Source organism: Hemicordylus capensis, chromosome 2, assembly GCF_027244095.1.
Source record: "Hemicordylus capensis ecotype Gifberg chromosome 2, rHemCap1.1.pri, whole genome shotgun sequence".
Lineage (NCBI taxonomy): Eukaryota > Metazoa > Chordata > Lepidosauria > Squamata > Cordylidae > Hemicordylus > Hemicordylus capensis.
In genome coordinates, this window is record NC_069658.1 from 21,156,284 (window position 1) to 21,162,500 (window position 6,217).

A 6,217-nucleotide genomic window follows, 5' to 3' on the forward strand; every position below is an offset into this window, starting at 1 on the left:
ATCTTACTCTTTCTGATTACGTGATGGTCTTTCTGAACATAATCATGGAGCCAGTTCATCTTGCTTTGTTAGCTTCCTCCTGGTCTTTCCTTAATTGTGTTAATCCTATTTATATCACCTTCCAAATGTGTCAGCACTGTGTTGTTTCACCTCCTCTTCCAGGTGACTGCTAGATTTGGAACTGGATTGCTTAAGGAGTGGTAGATCCAAAAGGAATCCTCCCATTTTATGTAATCGAAATTCATTTCCTCATTTCCTGATAAGTTACCCTCAGAGGTACGCCTAGGTAATTTGTGAGCCAGGGACATAAGGCCACCTCTTTCACTGCAAGATAAGTTGCAATGCACTATTTTCTATACCAGAACATGCTCAGGGAAAGCTGGAAACCTTTTTAAAAAAATAGAATACTTGCACATACCACATTTGGCATGGACAGTCCTGCCACTTAAATTAGCTCAATGCACTGCAGTGGACCCGGGCTTAGCCTGGCTGGGTAAGCAGTCCAGTCCTCCACACCGTGCCCCCACCCCAAATGTCCCACAAGGGACCAGGGTGGCTGTGCCACCGGCCTGCGCCGGGCACTGAGGGTGACTGTGATCAGCCCGCAGCCTGCCCACCTGCCAATCTCCTCTTGTGCACGACTGGGGTAGGGGGCTGAGCGCTGAGTGGGGCCCATGGCCACCTACCTCCATGGCAGCTAAAGCAGTGGGACCAGGCTGGGCCTGTCTGGGCCTGGAGCAGATGAACTGCCTGAGTTGCTTCCCTGCACCTGCCGTTTTATGCCAGCACTGCAGGGTTGGGGTGAAAAGTGAAACCATAGAACAAGCCAGAGTCACCGATCGGAGAGGCAGTCTGAGGTCAATTCCCAGAAGGCAGGTATAGAGAGATGAGCAGGTTGCAGCAGGGCTGATAGTCAACAGGAAGGGGTCAACTGACTGGAAAGGGCCCTAGCCAACTTCCTGGAAGGTCTGTGGGTCAAATGAATCTATAGCTGAGGATTCTGATCACTGTACTGATCTGTTTGTACCATTCACCTCTTCTCTGGATACTGTAGGTTGTCTATATGTGACCCCAGCTCTCAATGGCTTGGCTGCAAAACAAAACAAAAAATGAACCTGAATCAGCTTCCTCCTCTTGAGTAGGGCACAGGGGTGGGAAACCTCAAGCCCCCAGCCGACACTGTGCCTCCAGACCTGCAACTCTGTTGGGATCTACTGCTAATTTTGTTCCCATATTAGAAACAGGAGAACTAGGTTTCTAGTCAGTAGGTTTGTTCACACTAGTGTGGTTCATGGCCCAAGATTCCCACCTTGGCATGGGTTCACACAATCACTTCAATGCTGGTACCCACATTAAACCTAAATTCAAACAATTGTATGAACAGACTTAGTATCTCTAAGGGGGCTTGGTTTAGCCTGGGTGTCTCCCATTACCTACTCTTACCATGGTTGATGGATTAACCCACCCCATTTGGACAACTGGCTGCAACAAAGGATAAATCACAGGGAACCAAAAGAAACTGATCAAAAAGGTAATTATTTTGCTGGACCCCAGGATTGTCAGTCAATGCAACAAGAGGGGAATCACAGAACCGCTCCTATTGCGTACATTCAAGGGCAGGGAAAATCAGCACTTTATCTTGTTTCAACCAGATATGTACAAAACTTTCACTCCTGGATGAAAAAGTGTCAAGGAGATATTTGTGCTTAACCATATCACTGAATCTGCATTCTCTCTCACACACATATACAGAAAATCAACATTGTTTTCCCCCCAAGCATGTTTTTAACATTCACTGATGTGGGTACATTCTACTTTTAAGTCTCTGTGTAGTTGGTTCCCCCACCCCCACCCCCAAATAGTGTCAAATGTGTGTTCAGTTATTTAGGAGTTTATAATGTAAGCTTTATTGCTTATATATAAACTGTTTTGAGTGTCAATTTGACTGTTTCAGAGCCAAATTAAAAGTGCCAGTTATTACCTTTAAAGCCCTGTATGGCCTGGTTTCAAGGTACCTGAAAGACTGCCTCACCCCCCGCCCCCATGAATCTACTTGTTCATTAAGATCTGTTTCAAATACCAGATACCCTTCTTTCAGGAGGCACCCCTGCTTGGGTTATCCAGGACAGGGCCTTTTGCATGATGGCACCAAAGCTTCTGAACTCCTCTCTATAGAAAGTTACCATCTGCTCCCTTGCTGCTAGCCTTCCAGCGGCAAGTAAATACAGTTTTGTTTCAGATGATCTTTGAGGACCCTGAGCTTCTGTCTTGTGATATGTAGTTTTCTGGCACTGTAGGACAATTTTTTAAAATTGCTGCTTCTATTTTATTTATTTATTATTAAAACTTTTATACCGCCCTTCCAAAAGGCTCAGGGCAGTTTACATTAAAACACCATTAAAATCAATTAATCATTAAAACAAAAATTATAAAACATAAAACAATAATTAACAATTAAAAACATCATAAAACAACAATTAAATATTAAGAACTATTTAAAAACAAGTTTTTAAAAGCTGAGAAAGCCTGGTTGAAGAGGTGTGTTTTCAGGTGTTTTCTGAAAATTGTGAGAGATGGGGAGGATTGAATGCAGGGAGGATTGTATGCAGGGAGTGCATTCCACAATCTCGGGGCAGCAACCAAGAAGGCCCGTCTCTGTGTAGCCACCAAACGAGTTGGTGGCAACTGGAGATGGACCTCCTCAAGTGACCTCAATGGCCGGTGGGGCTCGTAGCGAAGAAGACGCTCTCTTAAATACCCAGGGCCTAAGCCGTTTAGGGCTTTATAAGTTATAACTAGCACTTTGTATTTTGCCCGCCAGCCTATTGGCAGCCAGTGTAACTCCATCAACAAAGGAGTAATGTGGTCTCTCCGAGATGACCCAGAGACCAACCTGGCTGCCTCATTCTGAACCAACTGAAGTTTCCGGACTATGTACAAAGGCAGCCCCACGTAGAGCGCATTACAGAAGTCCAGTCTGGAGGTTACCAACAAATGTACCACTGTTTTGAGGTCACTGATCTTGAGAAACGGGCGCAGCTGGCGTATCAGCCGAAGCTGATAGAAGGCACCCCTGGCCACCGTCTCAACCTGAGAAACCAAGGAGAGACGTTGATCCAGAGTACTCCCAGACTGCGAACCTGTTCCTTTTGGGGAAGTGTGACCCCGTCTAGAACAGGCAGATCAAAATTATCTCTAGAGTTCCGACCCCGCACAATAAATACCTCCGTCTTATCTGGATTCAGCTTCAGTTTATTCTCCCTCATCCAGCCCATTACTGCTTCCAGGCAGGCATTTAGGGAGGATATGCCAGCTCCTGAAGGAGTTGACATGGAGAAGTAGATCTGGGTGTCATCAGCATACTAGTAACACCCAGCTCCAAATCCCCTGATGATCTCTCCCAGCGGTTTCATGTAGATGTTAAAAAGCATTGGAGAGAGAGTGGAGCCTTGAGGGACACCATACTTAAGCTCAGATTTTGAAGAGCAACAATCTCCAATCGACACCATCTGGAATCTGTTCGAGAGGTAGGAGTGGAACCACTGTAAAACAGTGCCTCCCACCCCCAACCCCCTCAGACGTTCCAGAAGTATACTATGGTCGATAGTATCGAAAGCCGCCGAGAGATCCAAGGATCAAGAGGACAAGTGGTAGGCCTCACTGCTCCAAGCAGCATGTCCACATCATCAGGAGTCACAAACTGAAATTGATCCAGTCGAATCGTATAAGAGGAGTTGTCGGACACCTCCAGTTCAGACTCAAATTAATTGTGGAGTCTCCATCTAGGTCGACCCGAATCTGAGAGATTTTTTCTGCGAAAAATTCATTAAACACACCACAGCGGGTAACTGATGCCTTCAAATTCTGGTTCAAGGGAGAGGGAGCAGATACTAGTCCCCTCACAACCCTGAACAACTCCACCGGACGTGAACTCGCAGAGGCAATATGGGCAGAAAAGAACCGCTTCTTTGCTGCACGTATCGCCTGAGCATAGATCTTTAAATGTGCTCCATGTCGTAATCTGTCATACTCGAGTCGAGTTTTTCTCCACTTGTGCTCCAGTCGCCTACCTTGCTGCTTCAGCCCACATAGATCTTCCATATACCAAGGGGCCAATTTTGAAGCAGGTCGGAGGGAACGCTTAGGAGCAATTGTGTCTACTGCCCTGGTGAGCAAGTTGTTCCAGTTCTCAACAGGATCACCAGCAGAGCCAACATTAAATCCCTCCAAAGCGTCTTGGAATCCTACCGGATCCAGTAACCTCTTCGGGCGGACCATTCTAATAGACTCCTTGCCCCTGCGGAGGTGGGAAGTGGTTGTAAGTCCAACCTTAACCAGATGGTGGTCCATCCATGACAACGGGGAAATCGTAGGAGTCCCCACCCATGGAACACCACCCTGATCAGAATAAAAGACCAAATCAAGCGTGTGACTTGCAATATGCGTCGATCCAGAGACCGCTTGGGATAGGCCCATGGTCGTCATGGCTGCTATGAACTCCTGAGCTGCCCCAGACAAATTGGTCCCAAAATGAACATTGAAGTCCCCCAGCAGTCTGGGAGACTCCAACGCAAGTTCCACGACCAAGTCCGTGAGCTCAGTAAGGGATTCCGCTGGGCAGCGGGGCGATCGGTACACCAACAGAAGTCCCAATCTATCCCTGGTCCCCAAACTCAAGTACACACATTCGATATGGTCCGATACCCTAACAGAGACCCTGGTAAGGGAGATGTTATCCTTATAGACCACAGCCACTCCACCTCCCCGCCCACGTCCCCTCACCTGCTCCTCTACAGAATATCCTGGCGGGAGAAGCTGGGACTAAACTGGACCACTAGCCTCCTCCAACCAAGTCTCAGTAATACACATCAGGTCGGCCCCTTCATCCATGATCAAATCATGGATGAGTTCTGATTTATTTTGGACCGACCTGGCATTGCAGAGGAGCAAGGTAAGGTTATGTGGGATGTTGGCAGTGCTCCCCGAGGTCAAAGAGGTGGCAGGACAGCCGGAAAGGGGGACAGCTATTAGATTTCTGACCACCCTTCCCCTGGAGCAGCCTGCTGACCTGCCAGCGTTTCTTCTTCTATTCCCCACCACAGGAATAGCTGCCCCACCTTCAACGAAGGCACTCCCTGGCTCCCCATCTCCAGACAAACCCACACACATTACAACTTCAACCCAACCTCAGCACAACTTAAAACTGATTGAACAGAAGCCCCACTATTGAATGCCTCCATCTATACAAATGGTTGGACAAAGTGTCCAGCCCTCGCCCTCGTTTCTCCCCTGAAGTGGCTCCCCCAAAGGGGCGACCCCCTTTAGTGGCAACCCCCTTTGGTGGCAACCCCCTTTGGTGGTGACCCTGCTGCCACTGGCAGCCTTCCTATATAGTCTGAGCAGTAAGCTCAGCAGGTGGAACCAGGAAAAACTGCCCAGGCACCCTTACAGCCCCAGTCCTGCAAAGCCTCTCCGCAAGCAGTCCTGGGGGGAGGCAGATGGCAACCAGGGAGGGCAGAAGAGAAGAGGCAAGCACCCCAGTCTCACACCCTGGGGGAGATGGAATCCTCTTCTCCTCTTCTCCAGCAAGCTTGATTTTTATGTATCCACTTACTGATCTGTAAGCTGCCTTAAGGTACTTTGGCATGAGAAGTGAGATATAGATATTTAAATAGAGAATTATTTATAGAAGTGACAGTAATTCATCTATCTATCTATCTATCTATCTATCTATCTATCTATCTATCTATCTATCTATATTTCTTTAAAGTGTACCTGTCGCTAATCCCATGCGTGGCAGCTCTCACAAGAGTTCGCGAACAAGCTGCCAGCTGGGGGAAAGGAAAGCGGCGTGCCAGCAGACAGGCTTGGGGCTGAGGTGAGAAACAAAATGGTGGGGGTGGAGGGAGAAAATGGCAGCTGCGGAAGAAAACAGCGGCGGGCAGCGATGAAACAGCAGCAGGGGGTGGGCGGGCAGGTAGGGAAAGAAAACAGTGGCTGGCGGACAGGTGGGTGGAGGGAAGAACTAGAGGTGCAGATGCTCTGTGCTTGGCCCAGCTAGTTGTTATTATTACACTATCCAAATGTACCTGGATTCAAATCTAACTCAAGCAAAGAGCAAAAGGAGCCACGTTGTTCCCTGCAAGAGATATCTGTAGGACAAAGAATGTCTGCAGTCAAACTCATTTGAGGGACAGTGAATATGGCTGACAGTTTG